This window comes from Lepisma saccharinum, chromosome 6, assembly GCF_977018435.1.
Source record: "Lepisma saccharinum chromosome 6, izLepSacc3.1, whole genome shotgun sequence".
NCBI lineage: Eukaryota > Metazoa > Arthropoda > Insecta > Zygentoma > Lepismatidae > Lepisma > Lepisma saccharinum.
The window spans coordinates 87,847,436-87,860,715 of NC_139234.1; the positions used below are offsets into that span (position 1 = coordinate 87,847,436).

A 13,280-nucleotide genomic window follows, 5' to 3' on the forward strand; every position below is an offset into this window, starting at 1 on the left:
AATAATGCACCCCTTTCGTAATTGCATGGAACTTCCATCAGCTTAAAAAAAATACTTAAAAAAATTGAAGAGCGCAATATTGTTTAATAATGGTGATAAGATTTATATACACTAATTTTCTAAGTTAGAGAATTAAGGGGGACAACTGCCCAGCCCTACATTTGTGCGCATGCCTATGCCTGTTCTATGTGTTGATTTACGACTGAGCCAATACTGATATCAATGTATTGGGTCACTTTAAACTGTAGGTTCAGTCCCTATTAGCCTTACTGTGCATAAAGTGGAAAACACCAACTCAACCTACCAACCAATGCATTGGAATGAGTATCAGGTTGTTTTGATTGGAATTTAATCGCTGATACAAGTGATACTTTTCCGGAGTCACAGTATGTCTTGTAGTCGAGTCTCCAAAGGCACTGCATGGTACTTGTGCATAATCTAAATATCCTGTTAATTATGCAGAAATGTATAACTTTTAAATATTTTTAGAACATTGTGGGATTTTGTGATTAAATGATTATCACAGAAGTGTCACACATTTCAAGTATTGTTATTTGTACCAGTGGGAATCTGTAAAGTATCTGTATTGGTTGAAAGTGGTATATGATTCAGCCCTAGTTATACCGGTTGTTCAAAAATTATTGGTCGATTTTGTAAGGCCATATTTTCACCAATAGTGAACAGAGATACATGATATTAACACAGTTTGAAAGAGGAATATTTGAAGTTTCACACAGACCTTAAATGCTTTCATTGTGTGCCCCACGTGTGGCATCACAAATGTCCAGGCGGCTCTCACATTCTTGCTAAACCTTCTTAAGCATGTCTAGTGTGACGTTTTCGATGCCAATGTTGATTCACCCTCACAGTTTCGGCAGTGTCTGTGGAAGTGCAGGAACATAAACAATTTCTTTGATGAATCCCCACAGGAAGAAATTGCACACTGTGAGGTCCGGTGAATGGGATGGCAATGTGCAGATGATGTCTATGGGTGCTGCACAACAAATCCATCAACTTGGCTTTCCCACAGCGACCTTTACCTTGATGACATGCATCCTCTGTTACAAAGTTGTTCATACCACCCTCGCATTGATAACTTGGGAGGACCACCATGACGTCCAAATTGTCGTCTGAACACACTTTAAACTGCTGCAGCACTATTACTTCGTGCATATTCCAGGACAAACAACTACATTCGGTTGGGAAGGCAGCCATTTTCTTCCACACTGATGTATACTTTTTCCCGCAAGATGGCAGTATAGTACTAGGCAGGATCAGAATGCTACATTTTAAAAAGTAGCTTCGCTACAGCTACATTTACCAAAAAGTAGCTTGCTACACTATTCATGTGCTCTACTCGCTACTTTGCTACTTTTATGCTACTTCTGCACAAAAAAAACAACAAAAAAAAAAACAAACTAGAAACAACCACATGGATATTCCAAAGAAATCCCTAGTATGGTAGTTCTACTTACTGGAAAATAGATTGTTATTTATTATCATAATTCCCGTAATTCGTTAGATGTTTGCTCTAGCATTCCGGATAGCTGGAGGATGCTTCATTTGTACAGCTAAATGAGCAACAGGTGGAGCAATGCTTTACGTAAGTTTCCTGTTGGGAATGCTTGCCTGAAGACACAGTGGAAATTTTGTCAACTTGTAATGAAAGGGCCCCAGATTCAATACATGGAAGAGGCACTAGTGATCCAGTCTCGATTAGCTTATCTGTGCATAAAGTGGACTTAAAAAAAAAAAAAAAACTAGGAACTAGAAAGATGCCTAGTTGGGAGGATGGATCCTCTTTCTCTTCCATTCCCCACACTGCTCATCATCATCATCATCATCATTCTTCCTCATTCTCACAATTAGCCACAAGTGGCAGAAAGCGACTCTAGATAACAGAATAACCAAATAAACAATTCATCCTCATTGTCAAGATTAGTAAAAGTTACAGAAAAACTATGTAAAAGGAGAAGAAATACATACATTTGGAAACTGTATATTAACTAAAGAAAATTATCATTTCTGCAGAAAAGCTATCAACTCGTACATACCTTTTACAATATCATAAAATATATTGAGGAAACTGATGTGTAAACCTGAGTGTTCTAAACGTATTGCAATTTTTAAATTTTTGAACAAATATTGTATCGAAAATAATTGTAATTCCAGAAAGTGTATGTCTATCATTCTTGTAACAATAATTTCTTGCTAGTGAGATCCTATGTACTACCAATGGTCAATGCTGTTAACGAACCGAGCCATTGAATGCTGGCACTACTGCTTTGTCATTGTCCATCCATTGATTACTCATTTTTGCTCTGCAAGATGTGTTTTACACAGTAATTAATTATATTTACCTGTCTGTTACAACATGGGTATCAAGAGGATTTCTTCCTGGGGTGGTGCAAACGAGGCATTTTTCTCCCCAAAATAGCGATGCATCTCAAGAAACGTAGCTGTTAGCCAGAATATATTCATATATGCCAGTTCAGTTTAGTTATCTGGATATTAGATTTATTCTATACTAATGAAATAAATTACGCAGATATCTATAATCTGCAATATCAAGATATTTATAATCTAGATTATTTGGATTTCCATGAATAAACTTTGTCTTTATGAACCTCCTGCAAAAGTAAGCGTAATGTCGAGTATTTCTTTGACGCTGTGGTCACATTCATAATTTTCCTCAAGATGCAGAGAAGAAATGCAGGAATTTTGTAGCTTTGCTACAGCTCCCGCTACCCCTACCCCTACAAATTTTGTAACTAGCTACAGTAGCATGCTACTTCCAACCACTGGTACTAGGGCTATTTCAAATGTACAGGAATTTCACGATCCTTGGGACACTTCCAGCTCAGATTATGGTGTCACGAAATCATCCAATAATTTTTGAACATGGTTTATTATCACAACTCCAAAGGCCAGCCACACACTGGATGTGATGCAACACGACGAGTCACAAAGGGACATGACGAGTCATTTTGTTTGTTAACTAGAATCTGATAGCAGATTTCGTCCATGTACGTAATAAGTAGGTCTGTATTTTATAATTTGAGAAGCTCGTTAACGATACTGTTGTAAAGCATTGACGTCTCTCGTATTTTTCTCTTTATGTACAACATTTATTGACACTTCTACCCTTCGCTGTATATACATATTTCCATAACAAATCCATTATCAACTGCTCCCGGTTGCCTTTTTTGCCCCATAACACAGAGAATTGCACTTATCAAGACTTTCACTCTACAAGCACACTATTTACCATAGCGCTAACCCACCCCTGTAGTTTATCATGCAGAGGTCCCTAAACTACGGCGCTCACTCTGTGTGTATTTCTATACATCCATAAAAACGGCCTCACTCCATCGGGCCTTGTATCGAAGTCTGCGAGCCTGGGATTCTGAGATATGAGTGAGCGTAACAAGTCGGAACCGGTATTTATACCTCCGACAAATGACCCGTCCCCAAACTGCCGGGTTATGGTCCTATTGTTACCTTTCAAACAGGGAAAACCATTGAGAAAACCCAACTGTTGGCTTCTCGGACTACTGAGCAAAAAGCAACCTAGGCAGAGCATGTACACCGAAATACACTTTTACATAAATATTTCCCTTTTTGCAGCTGTGTGCGTAAACGCCACACAGCATAGCTCCCCCTTTTTTTCCTAAAAAAAGATAAAAAAGAACGGAAACAATAATTATTACCAGAATCCTCCAAGGTCCATGAAAGTTCTTAATCACACTTTCCATCAGTCCCAGCAGTGTGTGAAATTTTCCAGTAAACAACATTACACATGCACAAAACACAAGCACACTGCATCAGTACAAACACAAAAAATAATCAATAATACACTTCACTAGTCACAGTTCATATTCACTCATGCAGTGTCTTTCACACGCAAAATAAAGTCCCCTGAAAAAAAAAATGCGTTTCACTGGCACATAGTCACCTGAAAAGGTTCACTGATCTTCCTGGCACATCTGACGTCGTGTAGATCCTCTGAAACCAGGAAATCATCCTCTGCCGAGATGCCACTCTCCAGCACATCCTGGTCTTCCGTGGTTACCCTGCTGGTGTTCCTCGACGTACTCCAATGGTTTCCTCACTAGGACTGCACCCGATATTCTGTATCCGAAATAGTTCTCGTAGTTCCGATTTCTGAAGGTACAACGTAGATTTTTCCACACAGGCCTCCTAATCTCCATTTCCAGCTCTGGCTGCGCATTTTGGGCTGAATGTTGATTCCTAACTTCCACTGCACGTCGTGCTAATTCCCGTTTCTCCCGCAGCCGTGTTACGCGTGCGATCTTTGCTTCCTGCAATCCATTCAGATCATCCTGGACTACTTCCAGTTGCAACATGTTAAACTTGTTGCCTAACTGGTGGCCGTAGTGAAGGTGGAATGGCAAATATCCAGTTTTGCTCGTGACTGTACTGTTGATAACATACTCAAGACTAGGCAAATTGTTCGGCCAATCATGTTGGCTTTTCGTGTAAATTGCAGTGCATTTCTTGCTCCTCACTCGCATCTCTCTTTTCTTCCTTTGTGGGCGGACCCGCATCTTGACAGAACCATCGTCATTAGGCACCTTTTTTGAACCGGGTACCCCCTTCTCCCGCAAACAAAGCAAAAAGTCTTAAGTCTTCCTCCTGGGCGACATCTGGTTGCCTTGAAAGATGCCGACGCACGGCCGTCTCATTTAGCCTCGGTGCATTTTCAGGTGGATACTCTCTCCTTCGTGTTTGTAACAAAGCCTCCGCCCGAAGCCCCTGAGCTCGTTTTGTTTCTTTATTCGAATGGCCCAATACTGACACACTTAGTACATGGACATCCTCCCTGTTCAACCTTTTTAGCTCTGCAGTTGCAGCAATAGCCGCTGGCATTTTCTGTGCTTTTCTTGGAGCGTATTCTCCACGCATTGACGCAAATATGTAAACTCATTCTGGCTTTTGATATAAGATCCCTTCCCAATAAAACTGATTTTATTGCATCTTTTAACACAAGGAATGTCTGTTTAATCATGTGTCTCTTTAATTCAACAAATAAGACCATCCGGCCAACAGTGTGGGTTGTGCCGGCTGCTAAACTTAATTTAGTGCCATCATGATAAAGCTTAGCCCCCTTTTCCTGTAGCAACTTCGCCGTGTTTACATCTATACTTTTTCCGCGCTTAGAAGGGACTGCACTGTAAACACAAGGGCAAAGGTATTACTCCGCCAGGCTTCAGCGATTGGATGATCGTAAAGCTTCTGCTGCTTCCACCACGTGTGAGAGAAAGTTGGCGCGAAAGCAATGTTACAAGCTACGAGAAATTAAATAAAAAGGAAAACTATAACTATTCACAAGATAAGCTGAACTTCTGTTCTTAAGAATTTAATTTGAAGATATAAAAGTGTTTTACTTGCCTAAGCAGAGTCAGATAGAAAGTCGATTCCTTCCATAGATTCCTCCCCTCCACTGCTGGTGCCGCCGCTACTGCTATCAGCTGGATTGATAACAAGTCGGTCAACAACCCTGTCGCACATGTAATCTGATTCCCAGAAGCGTTCCTCTTCTTTCTCCACATGGCGTATAAACGATTTCCACATTTCAGCAGTTACCAGCCTAATACCATCATGAAGCAAAGTTCTGAACATCCATTTCGTTGGTAATTTTCGATTCATCATACCTCTTACGATTTTTGAGTAAATTAGTCGAAATTCTGCACATCTATTCTCTTCGTCCATTGCAAGACAGGGTCTACTTCATTTTTTGATAGCATAAAAAAAGAAAATCGCAGATCCACGATATTGGATTTTTTTTCAAATTCTCTTACAATTTTTGTCCAATTTGCGTGAAATTTGGAAAACTCTAAAAAATGTATGCAAAACTAAGGTCTAAATCACCATCCCTGAGACCTTCTGTAAACAAACGGTCTCACCAATTCGATGTATCACTCCGCGTCAGCTGATCCATGACCGCAATCATCTGCTGTTACACTCATAGTTCGCCGCACCTATTCATTTTATATAAGAGCCTCTGAATGTGAGAACCCATTCTCAAAACATCAGACGAATATGCAGCCGCATACATTGTTACTCTCCCGGTCATTCTCTCTTTCATAACCCTTAAAACTGCAGACACTGACGCACCACTGCACTGGGATACGAACTTAACCACTTCATTTACTGGTTTCTCAGGATACTACTGACAGAACGTTACATAAATATTGAGTAGAATCTGTTTCTCACCCCTTTTCAAAGGCTGTCCTTGCTGGTGTTTTGAAAACAAGCTCGGAGTAAACGGAGACTTTCCCTCACGCATAGAACTCGGCATGTTATTTTTCTAAGGCTAAGTCAGGCAATATTACTAAGTTGCACTACTTCCTTGCTGTTCACATGATTATTTTTAGAAAATAACCAATGTTATAAAATATCATTATGTACACAAATCTCTAAGCTCATTGAAAGTTATATTACTACAAAATGTTCACACTTATCTTGCCTTGCCATGTGACCAAGTTATTTTATGAAGTGCACTATATTTGGTGGAACAAAAATCGTTATTAGGATGCTTGTCAAAGTTTCCAACCGCAATAAATTTATGAATTTTTTGTCTTGTTTTGATCATCATCAATATATTTATTGGACTTACAGCAATGCATATGGCTGTTTATGCCCATTATATATTTTATTTACATAAGATACAATTTACATAAAATATACAAACAAATTTCAAATACACTCCTATCTATATCAAACCTTAGAAATATACATTACCATGTTATATCATTTTGTCTAAAAAAATGCAAGTAAAATATATTCAAAGAAAGAAGCCAAATTTATGGGAAATGATTACTGGTGCAAAGAGTTAACCATAAAGGTGAAGCAATAAGTAAAAAAAGAAAGAGCATTGGGTTTAAAGTCAGACGTCATTTGTGGCAGCGTATCCCATACTACAAATTTGCCATTAGTTTACCTTACGTAATGAATCCTGTAACAATGCTGGATTTTTGTGTGGATTATTTTACTTCTATGAGTTTGCAATGCTTTCTGCATGCAGGTGGTTTTGTTTACAGAAGGTGTCAGGGTTTGTGATTTGAACTATAGTTATGTGAATATGTTTATACTACATATATATATTTCATAAACCTATGGATATACAAAGATAACACTCGGAAGGAACTGGCCATTCAAAAAATAGCTTTTATTGTGAGGGAAGTGAGGAGGAAAATTTGTATTCTTTATTTTATGAAAACTAGCAACAAATAGGGTATGACATGTCCACATTGTGATTATGGAGGTTATTCATAAAAAGCATTTCTACAATATAATGTAGAACCCTACACACTGTGAGAATTCGCTTTTCGCTATATGCTGCAGTTATTGGTTGGCAACACTGTATTCATGCATGTGCATTTGTTTACAGTACAGTTCCTTCTAAGTCATAAAAAGCATTTCTACAATATAATGTAGAACCCTACACACTGTGAGAATTCGCTTTTCGCTATATTCTGCAGTTATTGGTTGGCAACACTGTATTCATACATGTGCATTTGTTTACAGTACAGTTCCTTCTAAGTCATAAAAAGCATTTCTACAATATAATGTAGAACCCTACACACTGTGAGAATTCGCTTTTCGCTATATTCTGCAGTTATTGGTTGGCAACACTGTATTCATACACGTGCATTTGTTTACCGTACAGTTCCTTCTAAGCGCGGATCCAGTATAGTAAGGAACAACTGGCTCCCCCATCGACTTCACATGTTTTGGAACTGTGTTTCCATTTTTCCGACTAGACTTATTTCTGCATGCCGTGTTGCCTGGCAACCCTGATTCATCCTATTTCCAGCGAGTGCATTGAGAACTTTCACTTTTTTCTGACTTTTCGCAAAAGCGAAAAGTATGATACTGTGGTTGACAACCCCAGTAGCGAATTCCATTCTTGTTTATTGCCAGTCACGACGAACGTGCTTCCGACGAATCTCTGCTAGACCCCCTGGTACATTACAACGGCGACAAAATTCCTTTCTTTAAGTTTCGGGCAGTTTCTCTTATAGTGATTACCCCGGCAAATGGAACAAAGCACATCCCTCTTGCAACTCCCTTCTTGACCTGAAGCCACACCCCTGTCCGAGCTGACCCCATGGTGCAGGTGTGCCTTTCTGCCTGGATCTGCCTTGTCGAGGTCATTAGCCCTGGTCCCTTTTGTTGAGAGCTATTTTTGCAAAGAAAGCTGAGCTGAGGTGAGGAGTTATAGGGAGGAGAAGAAAGAGTGTGTAATAAGTAGGGCTCGGAAGTTGAGGAAAAATCCTTTTCTTTTCCCTCGTGTCCGACGACGAGGCCCAACATAATATATGTTCATTTTTTTTTTTTTTTTTGGCAACTTCACCTTCTTTCGACTACGTTTTTACTGCCCATTCTCAATTCGAATCATCATCAGTTCATCGCCTCTTAAACATCCTTTCTGTAGTAAATATATATACATATTTGAACCATCCCTGAAACAAGAGTAAAACATTCTTGGACGACTGAATCAGGTACGGTGCAAGGTCCTTCAACCGTAACTTGTCTGGAATGTCGCGCTGTAAGTGGCAACTTCCTCTTCTTTTGAAGCTTTCAGTTTTTCGCACTGAGTTTTCCATACCACCACCAGAATATTTTATTTTTTTGTTCATTAAATATGTAATTAAAACTGAAGTTATTAATTAATTTGGATCACATTTATAAGTCCTTTTTTCCGCTTTTATGTCCTTTTTTTTGATAGTTTTAGGTCTTTCGATAGGTCCTTTTTTTTAGCAATTTATAGGGCTTCAAGTTCCGAGCCCTAGTCATAAGATAGAGGGAAAGAAAGAATGAGATGGGATCTGAGACCACCAGCGACCTTGGAGCCTCAGAAACTTCCAACCCCCCTTTGTGATTCTTAACGACCGCATTTGCTTGTTTGCACCTGTAACGAGGGGGAGACATATCATCTTCTTCCTGGCTATCTTGTGTCGCCGTTTGAAGGAAACTCATCTCGAAACTCTGGATTCAGCGTCCCTCTTCGTACAAATCAGCGACTGGTCGGAATTCCTGTCTGTACAGATACTGGTGAAACAAAGGGTGCACTTTCCTTGTGATCATTTGCCCCTCCGAGCTTCCGTTCGACGAACCTCTTCCATTTCAAACAAGTACTGCATACTTCTAATGAAAGCCGTAAAAACTTTGTTATTGCCTTGCTTTGCCATACAATTTTTTTTCCTGCAGTACTTCCTCATGGGAGGAATGAAAAAAATCACTCAAAAATTCATTCCTGAATGCCTTCATATCACGAAGTACATTTCGCCGATATTTGTACCATTCCAACGGACCCCCTGATAACGTTACGAACATTATATTATCTAGCATTATTTGATCCGATATGTGACACGTTTCCTGAAAGAACTTTAATTTCTCATAAAAATCTAACGCCGTTTCCTGCAATGCTACTGTGCCAAACTTGGATAAGGGTAACTTATATTCCCTGAGAAGACGCTCTCCCATATCTTCTTCCCTGCACACCCCGACCAGTTGATGAGCTCGGCTACTCTCGCCTGCCCACGTTGTCACTCGATCCCCAGTACTTAATGCCAATCGATCATTTACATTTTCTGTGGTCAGTTCTCTATCCTCTGGCCACCCCAATGCCATGCAAAGCAACGCCGCGTCTATGTTTCCTGGCACCTGAGCAATATTGCATTTTGACCGTGCCTGAGAATGCAATCTCATAGAGTGCATGCAGTCTGTGGTCGAGAGAGTATGGAGCACAACCTTGAATTAAACAAATTCAATACTGTATACGGCAACGAGCTTCTAGTATGTTTTGACAGGCCCGCCCCATTCTGTTGTAAAGTATTGACGTCTCTCGTATTTTTCTCTTTATGTACAGCATTTATTTACACTTCTACACTTCGCCGTATATACATCTTTCCATAACAAATCCATTATCAACTTCTCACAATCGACACAAAAATATATGGAGAAAAGGCGAAGTTTTGTGGTGTAGATCCATATGAACTGGACGATAATGAAATGAAGAGGGGCTAAACCTTTGGCCAACTCTAGTTCCCGTGTGTTTAATTACTTGACCCAGATACCTGGAATCAATTAGTTTTCGTATTTAGTAATGGTTCGGATTCGGCTTGAAATTTTTACATCCAGTACAGATTTACTAATATTTTCAAGGCTCTGCCATTATCATTTCTGTTTCCCTTTAAGATTTCTTCAGGCGCTGTAACTTAAAATGTTGAGTTGCTCAAAAACAGTAACTTCACGCCTTGCTTTAACAATTTTCGACGAAGGCTGGTATATCCCAGAGTGGTTAACACATCGTGCTACGATGTCAGGGTTCCCGGGTTCGAATCCCAGCCTGAGCATGATAAGTTTTGCATTCATCAGTTTCAACATATCATCACTCAGCCTCGTCTTCACGATTAGCCAAAACTGGCATAAACGCGAAGTAAAATAAACCAAACCAATCAATCAATTTGGGATACTTTGATAGCAGTGGGTTTTTTCCCCTGACAGTGCACAAAGCCTACTACCGGCACATTTTCTCATGGATTAAATAAGAATTAATAACAATTTGGTTTAACAAATGAAATATGAGAAATAATCAAGTACAAATGTACAATTATCAATTTGACTTAAACTTTGAATATTATCATTTTTGTCATCAAACGTATCGGAAATATCAGCACCTTTCTACCAAAAAAAACAAAGAAACACTATTGCAAGTATGATTAAACACACCAGTTTGATCCATTTGTACTAAAAGTCACAGAGAAAGGTGGCATATAAACTTACCTGAGAGGAAATGTTCACTGCACACTCTGTAATATTTGCTTTGCTCATTAATGTTGGCACGATTTACTTTCACCAACCAGACGATGTGGTATCTTCTGATCAACAATAATTATCGATTTCCGTGCCGTGAAGCTCACCTTCTGTTCTTTCTCGGAAAATTCGAGGATGAACGCGAGTTTCTGTTAAACAACTAACTGAATACGGCACAGTACCATCGTAAACAAGGTTGAAATCTCCCACCTGCCCACTTGAATTTCGTATGTTTACGAGAACCGGCCAAGAATAAACCTGCCACAATCATGGCTGCTCGATCCCACAATGCAACAGTTTGTGACGTAGGTGAAACATACCTATTGTCGCAGCAGGGGTTTTTCCCCCCATTTTTTCTAGCTTTTATCTTCATATGAACATCGTCTCCTTCAGTATCCGGCGAAGGTACATAGTGGTACGGATCCTACTTAAACTGTAAATCCAGTTCCGATTAGCCTACCTGTGCAAAAAGTGGAGTTAAAGAGAACATCATTTTCCCAGTATTATTTCATGTCGCACATTTAAACAGATTTACCGGTATAGAGTAAAACAATGTTTGATGAGGACTATTTGAATGAAGTCGATGAGTGATCCAGTCTTCTCTGTATACAATAATAATGCACCTGCTGTGTACAGGGATTTCATAAGAAAGGGAAACAGAGTGAGGTGCATACTAGCGATAGCAATGCATAGAAATTATATTTAAAAAATTGCGCATTTGAAACCTTCACGCCAACTAACATTTTTATAAAATATATTTTGAGCAAAAACGCATGTAAATTGTGTTGATCTCACAAAATTCACTTAATCATCGTATCGAGTAGTGGTGGTGGTTTCAGCATTTAACACATCTGAAATATTGCTTTTATATTTTGGTCTGTTTCACAGCTGCAACTCTTGTAGTGTTCATTAAGAGAGACAAAAGGACTAAAAACATTAATAAATTTTCAATAAATATGAGTGAAAGGTAAAAGTATAAAATGCTGTTCATAATGGATTCTGTTCAACTGGATAATTAAAATAAAAGTTGTGTATCTTTCTTCTCACTGCATCTTAGAAAAACTCGCCCAATAAAATATTGGGTCGATGCAAATTTTTGCTGTTCCCTTTTTCTTCACATGCCTTTTTCACTGTGCTGACGTAACCCCCAACCACTCTGCCGTGCATTTGACACCTTGGTTTATGTCGTGAGATGTGCGTATTCGTTTCCCCTGCTCGAAATATCTCTTGGCACTGACTATAATTTCTTCTGCACCACTATGATATTACAGTCTTGTCATTTTCATGAACAAAAAAATAACTTCACTCCATACAGTAGGGGTGTGCGGGACAGAATTATTTTGGTCAGGACGGGACTTTTTTTTGATCCCAATGTTCGAGACGGGAAAAATTCGGCATTTCCCGACAGACGGGAAATGTTTGAAATTTCCCGAAGCTCTGAAAATCTCAAATTCTACAAGTCATTTTCAACTTAAGTGATTGTTTTTGCATTTCTGGAATAAAAACAAACAATTTCCGTTAAGTTACAGACACTTGCAATGCAGAAAACGTCGATAATTAACAATGTTTTAAAATGACCATTCAGTATTTCCTGACTGCTCGGAATCCCGAAAAGGGCAAGCGGCGACGCTTGGCAACGCTCTACATGCGTTCTTAGCAACGATGTGAATAGCACAGGACCCGGTTGCCAAGAAAAAAAATTATCTCTGTTGTTTTCAATTTGCACAGTGTGCTAGAATGAGATATGAAAGTTTGATTTTTATTCCATGGCCATCATTTTGATGTGCATTTCATGACCATTGGGCTGACAATTTCTGAGATTGCAACATCATAAATAATCATTAATTGTGACTGTTCCACAGATGATAGTACCATTATATTTGGCTGAGATATTTCTACATAAACAAGATTCAATCACAAAAAAATCATATTTTTACGACGGTTTTACACGAAGCTACATACAATTGATTCGACTTATGTAAAAAACACCCAAAAAAACTACACTTTTACGAACATTTTTGTCTGCTAGAAAACAGAGTTAAAATCACTTTGTCTTGCTTTTGTCTAAAAGCAGACACTTGTATTTTACAATTTGGGAAGCTAGTTAACGATACATAATAACAGTTTACAGCAGAATCAGTTTATCTATACATATGTACAATTGATGTATCAGTTTATATGTTGTGAATTGATTCTAACAAATAATTTGTTATAAAATACGATATTAACCATTTAATGTAAGATTCCATTACTACATTTAATTGCTGGCTTCAAAGTTTCCGGCCTGTAATTAGATTCCTGTGCCTGAAGTGAAAGGATTCACACATGCGCAGATCGTTTTCTTGCATGCTGCTCCTTGCGATACCAAATTTTCCCGATATTTGTTGTTTTGTTGCAAACCGTCACAAATTGACTCAAGGTGACTCGAGTGAAAT

General features: G+C 38.9%; 1 protein-coding gene across 1 annotated transcript in view; it reads left to right on the plus strand.

The window, feature by feature from the left end:
- LOC145988925 (uncharacterized) overlaps nucleotides 1-13,280 on the plus strand; it is a 48,312-nt gene that overhangs the window by 26,793 nt on the left and 8,239 nt on the right. The window lies entirely within an intron of this gene.